We start from the raw sequence: 17682 nt of genomic DNA on the forward strand, positions 1-17682 counted from the left end.
GGAAGTTTTTGGAAGATACAGCTGCTGAAAAAGTTAGACCCAAGGTCTGAACAGGATTCACTCGCCAAGGAGAAGAGGACTAGGGGCAAGGGTTTAAGTGGTAGAAATTTGGTGCTTTGTTTTGCACATGTTAAAATCAAAGATGCCCAGTAGATGTCCAAGTGGACATGTCATATAATCTGTTGTTAAAGACAAGTTCAGTGCTGAAGGTAAGAGTCGGATATGGAAGCTATTAAAAGCCATGGACCGAAAAAGTCAACAAAGGGGTGAGTGAAGGCAGAGAAGAGAGAGAGCTGTGGATAGAGTGTGAGGCATCCAAACTTTTGAGACCAGAGAGAAGAGAAGAAAACAGCAGAGGTGACTAAAGCACATTACAGAGGCCAACGGGAGCTGTGAGAGCAGGATCATGGTGGATGAGGGATGACGGCATCTCTGTGGGCTGCCACCACACGGCTACCAGTAGCTTAAGTATGCTGTGGGCAGCCAGGATAACTGAATGTAGACACACAGCAGTTTTGAGAATGGCAAGGAACAAAAATTGTATAGTTGGTTAAGAAGAGAAGGGGCTCAGTAATAACTTTAGTTTTTAGGTCAGATGAGGGGCACATAGGCATCTTTTATTAATATATCTCTTTTATTTTTGGTATGCTTGAAGAATTTCATAATAAAATAATTGTTTGTGGTACTGGGGTGAAACCCAGGGGCACTGTACCTCCAAGCTACACTCTCAGCCCTATTTTTTATTCTTTATTTTGAAACAGGGTTTCACTGAGTTTCAAAGGGCCTTACTATGTAGTTGAGGCTGTCCTTGAACCACGATCTTCTGGTCTCAGCCTCCTGAATGCTGGGATTATAATAAAATAATTTGAAGACAAATGTATGAGTTATTCTATACCTTTTTTAGTTCTTTAAAATTCTAAGCATTCAAATTAATCTACAGAGTCTAACATAAATTCTTTATCAACAAAGCATTGAGATGAGAAACAGAGGGAAAGAGGGAAGGGACAAGGTAGAGAATTGTAGAAGATGATAGCAGGTAGAGGTGTGCAAAGAGTAGTTGCTGTCAACGTGGGAGCAGAGAAACAAGTCTGGGATCTGCAGGCCCAGGGATGAGTGCAGAGCTGGAGCAGATGGGCAAGGAAGCCTGCATGTGAAGGTTGTCGATGCACGGAGTGCCGTGATAAAGCCCGGAGGAAGGGTCCTGTCTCTAGACGCAGCCCACTGAAGGCCCTGCGCTGCCGTCTGCAGTCTCTGCCCTGTCTATTTTCTCAGTCTACACCTTGTCTCTCATTTCTAAAGCTAATAAAATAATGGCACCAATACCTGCTATTTTTAAAAAAATAGCAAATAAGGTGTGTCTTGGTCAACATTCTTTCTGCTGTAATCTAAAACAATTGACCACAACAGCTCAGAGAAAGGAAGATTTATTTGCTCACAATTTTTTTTTTGGAGGTTCCAGGGTTCAGCCTGAGGCCGGGTCTGCAGGGCGCTCAGAAAATGGCGGCAGGAAGCTGAAAGAGGGAGAGAGCAAGGGCTCTGCTCTCACGCTATGACAGCTAGAAGCAAGAGAGAGCAAGGAAGGGGGTTCAAAGACAAAAGCGCGGTCTCTGAGGCACACCCTCAGGACTCACCTTCTCCAGGCACACCACATTTGCCCAGTTTACCACCCAGTAAATCCACTACAATAGACTTATCCATCGATGGGATTATATCACTCATGACTTAATTATATCAACACTGAACATTAATTCATGAGCTCTTCAGGGGACAGTCCATATTTAGTCATAACAAGGTGATTAATAAAAAGCAGGTTAGCATATTAAATGTTCAGTACATGCTCATGGTGGTTGTAGAATCCAACAGAAATATGGCTACCTGTCAGAATATTATGGGATTTTAAGATCATTTCATCAAAACCTGGACATGAGTTTGTCATGGAGGCATGGTCCTTCCTGAGTTTCCCTAGGGCTGTTCCAAATATGTCCTGCATCCTCCTGTCTATTCCCCTCCCAATAGCACAGTGACCTCATGACCCTTTTACTATTTCAGAGGGACCCTAAGTGTTCCATCCAAGCTTCAAAAATTCCAAATTACCAGCATTTAATATCTCACATCAGAAGGGACACATTTCCCTTTTCCCACCTCCCCTTGGTTCTCAGGGGACTGATGAGGACCCCACACCACAATTACTCCCCCCAAGTTTCCTAATGAACTCAGCAAAGGTGAGACATAAGCTGGGATGCTGCCGGGGTGACGGGGGGTAGGGGGGGAGATCAGGCCACACCTCTGTTTGGTTATATTATTCCAAAATATATAAATCATAACTTTATTTAGTGAAAGGTCTTCCTTTCTAAAAGAAACTAAGATGCAATCTTTGGGGAGGAGAGAAATTCTTCTGAATTGTAAATCTCTCTTAACTGACACATTTACTTTTTTTTTTTTTCAGAGAACAGTAAATAAAAGGTAAATAAAGTCAAGAAAATTGTCCTTTTCAAGTCTGCCAGCTGTCTGCACCACAAAAGAGGAATTTCTTCTTGCTTATCTAGGAATCAAGTCATATCCTTAAAGGTAGGTGCTAAAGAGTAATGAGGCATGTTGAAAAAGATCTTCCAAAACACTCCTGGAGAAATACAGAGCATCATTATTACTAATGACTTGTAAAAGTTAAAGCTGTTCCCTTTCATTAAAACACAGGAACAGGGAAACCTGCTACATTAGCTTTCTAGAGACCAAAGGAAAGAACTTTGCTGCGATAAATTCATGCTGGGGAGAAAATACCGCATGGATGTTCTCACATGGCAGGATGGGAGCCAGGGAGTCGGGATTCGGGAGCCTTCCTCCGAAACAGTGCAAGCTGTGGGGAGGGCCACGTGGAGGGACTTGGGAACATTCCACGACCACCCCTTCCAAGGCCTTGTCTCTTATATGCCCCAATCTGAGCTTCAGGTCTTTGCTTTAAGATTTTAATTCCCCAAACTCAAACACTGTGACTCTCTCGAAGAAAGCTGTCAATACATTGATCACACAGTGGTCGTTAATAAGTAATGCAGAATTTATTGAAAGAGCAGGAGGCATATATTTAGACTTGGAGACAGGTTTAAATATGAAAACAGATTTTAGAGGAAACACAATAGAGATTTTTTTTTTTTTTTGGTGGTACTGGGGTTCCTGGAAGCCCTTCTACCTCTGGGCTACACTCCCAGACCGATTTTATATTTTTTTAAATTTGGAAACAGGGTCTCTGAAGCCAGCAAGGCTGGCTCCGAACCAGTGTGATCGTCCTGTCTCCATCTCCAAAGCGCGGGGATTACAAGCGTGCGCCACCACACCCAGCAACACAATAGAGATTAAAAAATTTTTTTTAGCCATGCACGGTAGCACGCACCTGTACTCATTGTACTTAGGAGGCTCAGATGGGAAGATCACAGGTTTGAAGACAGCATCAGCAAGTAGTGAGACTCTCATCAACCTAGTGAGATCCTGTTTCCAATAAGAAGTAAAATAGGGCTGGGGATATAGCTAAAGGTAGAATGCCTCTGGGTTCAATCTCTAGTAACACACACACACACACACACACACACACACACACACAATGTATAAACTAAAAAAAATGATTAAATATTAAAACTAGTTTTTATGGTACTGGGGATGAAACCTAGGGGCATTCTACCTCTGAGCTATACCTCCAGCCCTAATTTTTATTCTTTATTTTGAAACAGGGTTTCACTGAGTTGCAAAGGGCCTCACTCGGTAGCCGAGGCTGTCCTTGAACCACGATCCTCCTGTTTCAACTTCCCAAATGCTGGGATTACAAGGGTACGCCACCATGCCTGGCGATTCATAGTAATTTTAACTTCAATATTAATTCACTTTATTTAAATTATATTTAACAAATTCAATTTAATACTGTGACCTCAAAAGGAAATATTTTTTCCAGTTTCATCATAAACGTGACCTACTAAGGGCAGCAGTGACGTGGCTGCTCAGCACCTGTGAGTTTGCTGTCCATGGAGTATTATTAGCCCGTGTTGCAAGGGTCAGAGGACTCCACCCTGCCTCAGCCCTGTCCTCTGAGGAGAGGATGCTGACCATCTGTGTTTCAGTCAGTTCTCTTGCTGTGATCAAAATGCCTGACAAGCACAACTTAGATGAGGGAAGTTTTGTTTGGGCTCAGTCTCACGGTCCATAGCTGACTGGCTCCACAGCAGACATTGCTGTGGCCGGCTCGGTGGAGGGATGCTTACTGTCCTCACAGTGGTGGCCGGAAGCCTAGAGAGCGATAGGAAGGGATTCAGGACATGTATAGTTCCCAAAGCCATGCCCCCAGCGACCTGCTTCCTCCAGGTGTGTCCCTCTTCTAAACCTTCCTGCACTGGGGACATCCTTTTAACACATGAGCTTTGAAAGGGAGAGATACTCTACACCCAAACCATAGCAGTACCCTAGAGCATCTTCCAGAAGTTCGGTGCTGAGTGTCAGTGGCGTGAAGAGGCAGCCTCTCCCTCTGCACACTGGCTGGACGTGTCTTCCTTTCTTTTTCTGTCTCACTTCTTTACCCTATAAAGTTGACCAATTTCCTGGGTTATCTGCCAAGTAAGTAGAGGGCCCGATCCTAGAGAAAATCTTGTTGACATGACAAGGGATGTAACCAGCACAGGAGACTCATCCCACAGAGGACTTGATTGGGAAAGCAGCCCTGACCCTCCTGCCTGCTTCACCTTACAAGGAGGATGAATCTCTGAAGAGCCAGAAGCCGGTTGTGGTGATGGGGTCTCTTGATGGTATATAGTGATTAAGATTGCAATATCGTTCTTAGGTGAAATGGACCAGAACAAAGTGGGCTGACGGAGGTCTTAGAGTCGGTCTTCTGGCAACTTCTAGAAGACAGGTCAGCGGGGAGTGCAATGGTGGAGATGAACTATTTTTGATAGGAAAGTGCAGGCACAGCCTCTTCATGAAACCAGCTGCCCTACAGTAGTAAGGGAATTAATGTCACCACGGGAGCCAGGGGTGGTGGCACAAGCCTGAAATCCTAGTACTTGGGAGGCTGAGGCTGCAGGATTGTGGGTTTGAGGTCAATCTCAGTACCGGTAATAATAGTAATAATCACCATGGGTGATGTGTGCAGTGAAGCATATTCCTGGTAAAGGGCAGGATGGGTGGAGATGTCTGTGAAATTAAGAGGACTCATGGATGGAACCTGATGAACTAAGCCTGCAATATCAGTTGCAATTCTTTGAAGAACATAGACACCTGTTTATGTGGGCAGTGGATGCTTTGTGATGGGCAGGTGCTCCAGTTCCTGCCTTCTTATTTTTTCAGCCTTTTTTATTACCCTTTGCCATCTGTTCCCCACAGCCAAAGTACACTTGTGTTCAGAAGGGAATTTTTCTGCAAGTGAAGCAGAAGAGACAGCAGGCTGTAAATTATTGATACTTCTACAATCCCTCTCCCTCATTTTTTTTAGAATATTAGGAATTAATGCCAGTATTTGACAATAATTCATCAGAAAAAAACGCTTAGGTGGTTGACACGTTTACCTTGGGAAAAGATGGATGAGCTCAGGTAAATTCAGAGCTGAGATTTCAGACATGCCAAGTCATTTGACTAAGTGTGGTCGGCTCACCTACCCAGCAGCAAACATGGTAAATGCTCCTCACTGATCATTTTTTCTTAATGATTTTTCTGAAACAATCTCCTTCCTACAGGAAAGTAGCAAATGCAGCACAAAAGCCCCTTTCTAGTGCCATCTGGAATGAGCTATTGGCAGGGTGCCCAATACATCTGAAAGTGTACATTCCCTACAAATGAGGGTACTCTCCTGTTTTTGAATTTTAGTTTGTTTATATTATATTTTGTTCTGAGGATTGAACCCAAGGGCATTCTGCCTCCAACCTACATCCCCAGCCATTTCTATTTTGTTTTGTTTTGAAATAGGGTCTTGTTTGTCGGGTGTGGTGCTGCATACTTGTAAAGCCTTGCTGGCATCCTGGTCTTAGACTTCTAGTCTTCATAACTGTGAGATAATAAATGTGCTTTAAGCCACCCAGTTCATGGCATTTTGTTACAATAGCACTGGAAGACCAAAGAGCCACATCAAGTCATCGCAATCATGAAATTGCTGCCGATTCCTGACTGCCCCGGTGCCTCAACCTCCCTCCAATTTCACCTGCTGTTCCAGTTTCATCTGTTTTAATAAAACAACCGATTTAAACTCAGGTACTGTGTTTGGTTGCCATGACCGATTTCATCTCACTCTGAAACACTCAGTTTTATTTTTTCTTGTTAGGACCTTGATTCACTTGGACATCCCAGGCCAGTTGTTTAGTACAACGACCCTCAGTTGGGCTTGGGGAATCTGTCAGGAATATGCCAGGAGCAATGCTGTGCCCTCTCAGGGTCAGGTGACTTTGTTTACCCAGTGCTGTTCTCTGCAGCCACTGTGTGATTGTGGTGTCTGTTCTCCTTCCAATGAATGAGTATTGGCTTTTGTGGGGAGGTTCTTGGTTCCTCGTTGGACCCCATTCCATTTCTTTGGTCATCTGTATCGGTGTGGACTCAGGGGTCCTGTTCAGTCAAGTGGGTTGGATCTGCTGTTGTGACTGTTGGCCTCGAGGTGCCGTAACCCCAGGTGTGGCCGGTGGGAGCCCTTCTAGCTGGCTCCTGTGCTCCCTGGATTTGTTTCCATCATTCTTTGAGCACCTTCTTGTGTTTTGACCTCAGGTGTTTTCAGCTCATCACGAACCTTGCCTGTCCAGGCGTAGACTCATTCATTTCTTCAGGAACCCTGTGTTTAGGTCGATACCTCTCTCTCTAACCATAGGCGTCAACAATCCTAAGTTCTTACTGATATTTCCAAGTCAAACCCAACCACAGAGGGTTCTTCCTTATTTCACCCTTTTCATATTTACAAATCTCTTCTCCAGCAGGGAGAAGTGCAGCGGCTCCTGAAAACCTTCCAGATTTCATGATTCCGTCACGCCCTCACATGTGGCCAGTGTCCCCTTTCTAACGGGAAAGTAGCAAATGCAGTTCGAAAGCCCCTTTCTAGCACCTTCTGAGAAGGAGCTACTGACACGGTGCCTCAATACTGCCACACCCAGAAGTGCGCATCTCCTACACACAAGGGGATGCTTCTACTTTAAATATTTATTTATTCATTGATTCATTGATTTCCTTGCTTGCTTCTGACCCACTGTCCTCTGGGTCTCCATGTCACCTGGCAATAAACAGAGTGAAATTGTCCACATCACTCAGCCATGTTTAAGGCAGAACCCAAGGATTCACTCTCAGGTCTGTCTTGCTCTAGAGCTGTGTTCTTTAATAGGTTGCAGATCATAGACTAAGGCTAACTTGGGTTTCGAGGTACTATTGAGATTACTTAGAAGAATTTTTTCCCCTAAGGAAAGGGAATGTAGGTTAGGTTCTAGCTGAATTATTCAGTGTTTCTGCCACGATGCGTGGAAGGAAAGCTGCACGGCGGCAGTGGCTGCCCACATCCTCCTACCTCCTGGATGAGCTCACGTCCTGAACAGACTGAGGAAGCGAGTTCAGAACCCTCCAGCCTCCAGCTCCATCTCTTACCAGTGACCAAGTTGTTCATGTCCGCTCATGTGGGAAAGCCATAACAGTGCAGGGGTGGATGGGACTCCTTCAAGGAAAGCCTCAGTAACAAATGAGGATGGGAGCAGATGCTGAAATAATAATAAAAGAAAATGTCATACAGGGTACAGAAGATTTCATAGAAAAAAATTTTCCCTTTATAGTGATAAATCCAGAGCATAACTTTTAAAACACAGTTAAACTCTATGGCAAGGTTTTAAAAAGAAATGCCAAGTAGCTTTAATACCTCTCCAATAGTTCTGCTCAATATCATTCAAGCAAGGTATTTGAATGGCATATTAAAATTGCTCCAGAGCCATGGATTCATTTACTTTTTTTTTTTTTTGAGTGTAAATTATTTTGACCAAAGGACAGAATCTAATTAAGCTAAACCCTTCAAGCACATTTAACAACTCAGTCCTGCTTCTTGTAGACGCGTGCTCATGTGGTCTGGTCTCCGGTGATCGTAATGAACAGTTAGCGTCTGCGGAACCTTCTTTAGAATGCAACAATTTACATGAACCAAAGGGCGGCACCAAAGTCCATTTCAAGTAAGCAGAAAAATCACATTTGAGATTTCACTCTGGTGGGATGTCAAAGGAGTTTATGGCGACATCTGTGAAAAGCTTTAAGCTGAACCAAGAGCTGAGTTCTATTTTGGAATAGGAAACGAGCTGCATTAAACCTTAGCAGGTGGGTGACTGGGTGGTAATGACTGATGGATGCCTTGGGTTGCTGCCAACCTTGGTTCCCAATGTTGGCTTAACCGTACTGCAGGGCTCTGTGTGTGTAGGATAATATCACCTCTGATTTCATGGGGTACTTTTTTTTGGGGGGGGAGGAACAAAACAGCTTTATGATTATCAAAATTTTCTTTGAGTATTTTAAATTTTTAAATGTTATCTTTTTAAAAAATCTTTTTCTTTCATCCAGCTTTTTTGTAATACTGTGTTAGTAATAGCATCCTCTATCCCTCAACCCTCCTCTCTATGGCTGAGCATGGAGCATGTGGATTCTCAGTTGGAGGGAGAGGGAGCCAGAAACCTGGGCTCCCCTTCTCGCCCCTCCCCTTCAGGCACACGGGGAGCCCAGAAAGTAGCATTAATAGCATCTTTCTTTGCTCTCACCAGGAGAGCCAAATAATTTACCTCTGCAGCAGGTTAAATGTCCTCCAGAAACCAAGTCACCTTCTGTGTGCCAGTTTTTATTAAATTACCACAGATGTCGTGTGAGCAGATGGCAGCGGACCCCTGAGCAGTGTAGCTGAGGAGGAGGGAGCCGCACTGTTCTCTTGGAGTTGTGCAGACCTGTCAGCATCCTTCAGACATCCTCGTGTGTTTACTCAATATGGAAGTAGACTCTTGTCCCCAGCAAAGGACAGCCCGATACAGGGCCAAGACCAACAGCAGAAAACTGTTGCTCTGGAATTCTGAGGAATTTGAGGCTGTTACCTCATTAGGGGCCGACAGTGTAGACGCTCTCTTGGCCCATTTTTCCCAGTCATCTACTTTGCTTTAGAATTCCACTAAAGACATGGATTCCTGGGCCCAGTTGCAGATTGAATGGCGGTCCACTCCAAAAAGCCACATTGAGTTCTGATCCCTGGACCCTGTGAATGGGACCTTACTTGGGCAGGATCTTTGGTAATATAAAGTTCTTGGAATGGAGTCATCCTGGGTTATATAGGTAGGCCCTAAATCCAATGGTAGGTATCCTCATAAGAGAAGAGCTGGGGGAACTGAGTGCAGAGGACCCCGAGGTAACAGAGAAGGAGAAGGCAGCGAGACTGACATAGCCAAGGAGCCTGGAAGCCTTAGCTTCCAGAGCCTTCACGGGATCAAACCTGCCGACTGTGATTTCAGACACAGTCTGAATCACAGCGTGAGAGAGTGAATCTGTTGTGGGCCAGGTCGTGGGCACTTATCTTGGGAGCTGCAGGAAATAATACGGGCCCTGCCCCTGCTACCAAAATCCAGTTATTCAGAGCTCTAAAGCGATCACGATGATCACGAGGTAGGTCAGAAAATGCTGCCTGTCTGTCAGAGGTCTGGTTCAGAGCTTTGTGACACCTGCTGTCACAAAATAAATGACCTGGGAGTTTAGAAATACGGGACCCAAGGACACCTCCAGAGTCAAGCTCAGGTGACCATCAGCGACTCTGATGGGCAGGAGGGTGGAGAAGCACAGAGGTAGAAGTCTCACCTGTAGCTCATGCTTCTCGGTCCTCATACCCCCTGAGGTGCCTTGGCTGCGGACACTGGCTGGCACGGTCTGTCCTGGTCACCAGGCTCTGCCCACGTGGCTCACCTCATCTTCCTGCCCTCCCCCCTCTCTGCCCCTCTCTGAGCCAAGGCATTACTTACAGAATGCACAAGTCCTGGGGACATGGTCCTGCACTTTGACAAAGGCATATGCCCGTGCCCCACCGCCCACGGCCTCCCCATAAGGTTCCTGTCCACTCACCCATCCCGGCCCGCAGAAGGAACGTGCGGCGGCTGTCGCCAGGCACTCTCTCTGCTCGTCCTCCCCAGCGCAATGTCTCTTCTTTGCTCTGAGTGTTTTATTTTAAAGCTTCTGTCTTCACTTTTGGTTGTCATCAGTGTGATCCTGAGATCCCTAGCTGTGGTTTTCTTTTTCTTCTTCTTTTTTAAATCCGTCCTTGAGCTTAGTTGTTACTGTTGATCAAATTTGTCTTTGAGTATTTTTTTCTTCTGCTCATTTCTCTCCATTTTCTCCTTCTGGGTTTCTAATATTCTGCCTTTAAAATATCGGTTCCATACTAAAGGGTCCCAAATCTGTGTCTCCATCCCTGACCCTTTATTCTGGGCCCTAAACTTCCTGTGGCACGCTTCCTTCTCCGCTTGGCTGACAGGGCAATCTTCTTTAACACAGTTCACCTTCTTTCTTGTACTTGAGGTTTCACCAAGGGTCATTCGACCTCTAAGCTACACCCTTAGTCTGTGTATGAGTGGCATTTCAAAATGAAACAGAATTTTACTCCCAACACCCACCCACTCCTCCTTTGTGTTACCAACTTTTAGAACCACTTTGGCACCATTATTCCCCTCAGATCAAGCATTAATGAAACACCTTACATACTGTGTTTCTTGTGATTGTTTATTGAGGAGTAAACATATATATTCTCTGTTTATTTGTTTGGGGGGGGCAAAGGCTCTATGGTCAATAAAAGGGACAGATTTCATCTAAGGCTCCATGGTACTGATGGTCAAAATTATGCTTAGAAACCCTGCTGTTGAGAAGCTTTTGAAACTTAAAAGTTAAAATATCATGCAGAGTTTTTCCAAAATTACTTGAACATAAAATTATTATTTAAATGGAAATTCTAATAAAATTCGTGGAGCAATTTTATAGAAATATTTTCATAGAGCCACCGTGGACTGGTTGTTCTCCTATATACACTGCCAGCCAATTGTCAATCTTCATAAATTCTACTTTCCAGCAGTTCCAAAAAAATCTGTTTCTGCCTCAGTTTTCCCAGTTTCCTGTCACCTCTCGGGGCTTTGTGTCGTCTTCAAGCTGGTCTCTCTTTACTTCGTCTACACTTTAATTCATTCTCCGCTTGGCTGACAGGGCAATCTTCTTTAACACAGTTCACCTTCTTTTTTGTACTTGAGCTTTCACCAAGGGTCATTCGACCTCTAAGCTACACCCTTAGCCCTTATTTATTTATTTATTTATTTATTTATTTATTTTGGTGGTACTGGGGTTCCTGGAAGCCCTTCTATTTCTGGGCTACACTCCCAGACCTATTATATATATATATAATTTTTTTTTTGGTGGTACTGGGGTTCCTGGAAGCCCTTCTTCCTCCGGGCTACACTCCCAGACCTATTTTTTTATATTTTTGAAACAGGGTCTCTTACGCCAGCACGGCTGGCTTCAAACCTGCGCGATCCTCCTGTCTCCGCCTCCCAAGCGCGGGGATTACAAGCATGCGCCACCACGCCCGGCCTATTTTATATTTTTTATTTGGAAACAGGCTCTCTTAAGCCAGCACACTGGCTTTGAACCTGCGCGATCCTCCTGTCTCTGCCTCCCAAGCGTGGGGATTACAAGTGTGCGCCACCACGCCCAACTATTTTGAAACAGGGTCTCACTATGTTGCTGAAAATCTTACTAAGTTACTGAGGCTGGCTTTGAATCTCCTCCTGTTTTAGCTTCCCAAGTACTGGGATTATACGCAAGCACTGTAAAGTTGGGCTCAATTCACTTTCTTTCTAAAAGACTTCCCATGGCCACTTACTTATCACTTAGAGAAGGAAATCCAATCTCCTTAGTAAAAGATGAACTATTTTTTCATGATCAGTAGCCCTTTACCTCTCCTATCTAAGTCAGTCACACCTAAATGGGAATATCCCACGGGGGGGGGGGGGAGAAATCGGGAACTACATTTTGAGGTAGAGTTATGGGTAGAGAAAAGAGGCTGGCTCTATTGCCTGGAAAACCATGGTTGGAACCTTAAAGCTGAGATGAGAGGAGAAAGGGAAGCACCCAGCAGAGACTGGAAGCATAGCTGGCTGCCCAAAGACATGGACTCTAGACGGTCCCCGATTTATCATACTTACGCTGCAGAATTTTTAGCTTAATGGTGGTGCAGAAGTGATCCACATTGAGTAGAAACCGCATTTGCATCTTCTTCTGGGTTAAAGGTTCACAGTTTGATATTTTTGCGGTGCCAGCCGGCCCTGGGGTCACCAGTGTGCCGCACTGCTGAGCAAGAATGCTCTGTAGGTTAGGGAAGCAGATGCATCGGCAGCCTGTACCATGTGCTCATCAGGCAGGATGGACGCAGCCCCATCATCAAGTCAAGGCATCCGCACGGAGGGTTGTGGAAGGACTGAGAGAGGGAAGAGGGAGGCCCAGGAGGGAGGGGAGAGAACGGAGGTAGGGGGGAGACTTGGTGGGGAGGTGAGGGCGTCTGGGTGCTGCTGGCCATTGCCCTGCATGGATCCTGACCCTCGCATTAGGCCAGGTGTGTTGGTGGCCCGGCCCAGAGCCCCAGCCCAATGCTCAGCCATTACCTCCGTGAACCTTATGTCTGGCCCGGAGATGGTGGAGGCCCCCCTCCCTGGCTGCTGCTCATGGAAACATGTGAAACCTCCTCCCTAGTCCCCATGATGAGCAGCTCCTCCTCCTTTGGTTCAGAGGAGCACGTCTCTCCACTCTCGGGGTTTTGCTATGCTCTTTTCTCCAGCACTTTGTGTTTTTGCTTCTGCCTGTTGGGCTGATTGGGACAGTGAAGACTTCTCTTGGGGTCCAGAACTCCTGTCACCAATGTTTCTCTTGCTGATTTGAGTGCGCAGGTTCACAGGGATGATATACACTAAGGAATTACTATTTTCCCCCTAAAATAGAGCCTGAGTTTTCCTTTATTTGCGTCTTCTTTCATCTATCTTTGTAGAATGTGGAATGGTTCTTTATGAAGGTCTCACCTGCTTCTCAATTAGTTTCCTCCTGGGTGTTTTATCTTCTAAGTACTTTACATGCAATTAATTCTCAGAAAGAACAAGGAGATAGGCATTATTATTTTCCCATTTTATAGATAAGAAACACAATAGGCAATTTATGGAGGAGTAAAGTAAATTGCCTGTCACCGCGGCAGAACTGGAACTTTAACTCACTCAGGCGGTGTGGGGGCCTGAGCTCAAAGTCTCAGTTGTAAAGCTGCATTATTTCTTATAAGGAAGGAGAAATCAATTGAGTCTCTGGACCTGCTCCCTACAAATAAGAAAAAGGAAACGAGGAGCCATTTGAGAAGGAGATGGGGTTGTGGTGCTCACATTAGAAAGGTCAGTGGGATTCTCTGGTGCCCTGAGCTCTTTTATGAAGCAGCACATTTCTAGTTCTATGCTCCTTCCATTGAGTGAGAGGCATCCTCGCCTCTGCCAACCCAGGGGGACCTAACTAAAAGCGCTGTCTTACCCGGATTTAAATTGAGAAGAAAGAACACAAACACCTGTTGAGCTAGTCTGTAGGTACGCATGTTTTTTTGTTTTTGTTTTGGTGGTACTGGGGTTCCTGGAAGCCCTTCTACCTCCGGGCTACACTCCCAGACCGATTTTTTATACTTTTTTATTTGGAAATAGGGTCTCTTAAGCCAGTGCGCATGGCTGGCTTCGAACCTGCGCGATCCTCCTGTCTCTGCCTCCCAAGCGCGGGGATTACAAGCGTGCGCCACCACGCCCGGCTCACATGGGTTTTTAATCACAATCTATAGGAGACAGTAGGGAGAAGGGGTGATGGAAGAGTTAGGAGGAGTACCAGTGGGAGGAGGGAGGTAGAGAGCCAGATAGTGACGGAAGAGAGTAGGGGGCTCAGAAAAAAACAATTTTAGAAACTGAGGCCAGATGGTTTTTAACTGAGAATTAGTCAGAATGTTACTGGGGAAAACCCTAAATAAACTGTCAGCTTTCCTTGCTCTTTTCTGACTTGAGATCACTGATTCAGAGGTCACACAGCTGGGCAAGCGATTATTAGTGTCTTGGAATAGCTAACCCTCTGAGGCGTGGGTCATGATGATCAGTTGCCTAGGTTACTCTTTGACACATAAAGGTCACTTTTGCTGAAAGCACTGACTCATCACTTGGGCCTGAAGTTGTCTCGCAGGTGGGGTGCAGAGGCTTGTCATCTGCCTGCACATTGTGTCTATATCCTTTGATGCCTTAATCTTTGGGTTGGATGCTTCTCGGTTCAGATGTAGACATGTTGGTCACTTGAGAAATGCTTTGTCTGAAATTATAATAGTTAACCTGGTATAGACTTTCTCCTCCTTTAAAGACATCTCCCAGCCATCATGACCAACAATACCAGGCCATGAAAGGAGAGAAAAGAGGAGGTGGTACCTGAGCACCTCGAACATCTCTGCCTATCCCCAGAAAAGACATGGCTACCTCTGCCTTCACTATTCTCTCCCACTACCCTGTCTGTAACCCCTCAGCTCCTGCAGTGGAGAAGCTGAGAGTGAGCAAAGCTTCCTCTTCTCCATTCTTTGGCAACTGAATGAAGCTTTTCTTTCTACATAATACTTTTCTCTCAGATGCTGGTTTCTCCATGGGATGACTTCCAAACCTGGGTTCCATAGTAAGAAGTTGAATCCCGCATGGGTGTCAGTGTAAAATCACCTAGATTTTGAAGTGTTGGATCCCATTTAACTATTGTTCTGATTTCTCCACACATGAAAGTCATAATTCTCGACCTGAACCCTACAAATCCACAGATGCCTGCTGCATTTGAAGAATGCAAGTTGCCTTCTTGAGCAATGTCTTTGGGCATGCAACCATGGGAACCAAGCGGAGTTCACGTCAAAGACTGGATGGAACCAAGAGGTCTTCTGGTTCTATCCCTCACCGTCTACCATGGGAAGAACACCACACAGCTGTCGATACTGTAACTAATGAGAAATTTACACACCCATCTTAGAAAATGCATTGGTGTTCCTAAATTAAACAACTTAAAAGTGAAATGACATGATTATAATAAATGATGCACTCATATTTGATAAAAAGAAAATGAACATTTTTATAATTCTTTAATATGAAAACATAATGGGCCTATTAAGATCCATTTATATTGCTTAAAACAATTTGAATCGACACTCTATTATTTTATATATTGTCCCATTCCACATATCTATAGGCTAAATACAAATTGTTATCAATGACTGTGATATTTAAGTTAATGAATTTATGAGTCTTCCTTGAATTGTTCTCAGGGAGCGTTGGCAGCACTTACTGGCAGTCCTTCACACACAGGAGCCAGGGGCTTCCAGGAAAAACATCACTGATTGTCATCATCTGCTACAGAGTCCTGCTTGTTTCATGTAGAAATTAATACATACTACGCTGGAGTTTCTGCTAGAGGCAGAAAGCCACGAACTTCTCTCAGCATCATCTGTGGATTGCATTTCTTTCTCCCACAACAATATTGATAATTTCCCTTAAAGAAGTGGACATTCCCATCTCCACTTCTTGCGTGGTGGGAGCAGTCGGTGCGTGTGAACAGTGCTCAAAGATGCCAGTCCTCTTTGGACTAGAGTGTGGTGATTGGCCCAAATTGCGGTGGTCACCTCTTCCCTCACCAATGTGCCATCCGTTCCATGACACGATGGTACAAATATCGAATAATAATTTCTGTGAATAATAAATGAAACTCTTGATACCAATTACAAGGAATGAAGACAGAGTGCTCTGTTAGATGAATTTGGCCTCTTTGCCTAAGTCTTCATTTTGGCATGCTTTCTTTTGCTTATTAAAAATTCTTCAGATCTCAAGGTAATACATGGAATTGGTACATGTTAAACATCTTACTTGCATTCCTATTAACTGTTTTAAACAAAAATTCTTTGCAAATTTCATGAAGAAAGAGAGAGGACAGAGAGAGAAGAGAAAGGGGGACTTCGTGGTTTGTCAGGGATGTTAGTATTAGCCTTGTAAACCAGAGAGGCAGACAAATGTTTTTCGAGGATGGATAAAAAAATTTTGGAAATAAGATTACTGGAAAAAGGGATGGAGTATCTCAGTATGTTTTCTAGGTGTTGGGGCAAGTTGGGGAGTAGTTTGCTTACATGCTATCCATAGATAAATGACTGCCCGTAGCATCATACACCATGCAATAAAAAGCACGGCAGGGCTCTGATGCCACTTTAGACAGTAGATGCATAGTTGCACATCCATCTGACCAGTGCAAAGGGCACTTGTGCCTATGCTAAGGCTGCAGTTTTACACTCTGACTGCACTACTTTCACTAAAATCAAAGAAATGCTTTTTTCTTAAGCTGGGCGTAGTGGCACATGCTTGTAATCCCAGCATTCGGGAGGCTGAGGCTGGAGGATTGTGGTTCACAGACAGCTTCAGCTACTGGTGAAGCCCTGTTTAAAAATAAAAAAGAATAAAAAATAGGGCAGGGGATATAGCTCAGAGGCAATTGTCCCTGGGTTTCATTCCCAGACCTGCAAAATAAAAGATTTTTTTTTTCCTAAAGGTGAACACAAAATTCTTATAAATGTGAACCAAATCTCTGGGTCAAGTCAATAGGTAACAATTGAAGCACTCCTTGTGGTTCCACTATTTTATTAAAATGTTATTTTTCTTTGCATTTTGTTTTGTCATATGATAAGGTAAAAGGTCTCCCAAGGTGGTTATTCCATAAACCATCTTTTGTTCCCCGTGCTCATACCCTAAAGAGATGATGCCAACCCTGTGGTCTTCCAAGCTTCTAGAGGTATTAGATTTATGTTGTTTGGGTCGTTACATTATTCTAATGCAGAATTACTTTGGGTGTGACAAGACTACATATATCATTTTTGTGGTATTCTGTTTCCTAAAGCTGGTACATCAGAAATTTGGCAGCACTCTTAGCCATCTTTTTAGATATTTTTGACACCCATGTACTCAACAAATATTAAAGAGTAACAATAACTGGGGTGGGATAGACTGTAGAGGCACAACATTTACACTGGCATGGCTAGTAATTGTGTTGACTGTTACAATTATTTTGAAACTTCTTAAAGTTGAACATTCAATACTAGAAACCAGCAGTAGTCTTAAGGATATACCCCAAATCAGGGACATATATAAAAACTTCCAAATATTCTTATTTACAAGAGCAAAAGCCTGGGAACAGTATAAGCCATGGTATGAATATGCTTTACTCAGCTTTTGGTCACTGTGACTAAAATACCAGCTTCTCCAGCCTGCATCTCCAGACCTTTCTAAACTCGTCCAAACTAGTTCCAAAGGCTTGATCCACATGATCTGGTTTGGGCATGGCAACACTCCCACTCCTTGTTTCTGTTTTAGTCAGCTTTTCTATCACGGTGACTAAAATACCTGATAAGCACGACTTAGAGGAGGAAAGCTTTATTTGGCTTACAGTATCAGAGGTTTGCTTCATGGTCAGCTGGCTCCAAGGCAGAAACCACAGTGGCAAGGCATGTGGTAGAGAAAATGTGCAGGAACTTTTCTGGTAAGAAGCAAAGAGAGGGACAGGAAGCAGCCAGGGACATATATATAGTCACCATGGTCACCCCCCTTCCTTGACCTGCCTTTTCCAGCCATGGCT

This window comes from Muscardinus avellanarius (assembly GCF_963383645.1).
Source record: "Muscardinus avellanarius genome assembly, chromosome: 17".
In the NCBI taxonomy this organism is placed as follows: domain Eukaryota; kingdom Metazoa; phylum Chordata; class Mammalia; order Rodentia; family Gliridae; genus Muscardinus; species Muscardinus avellanarius.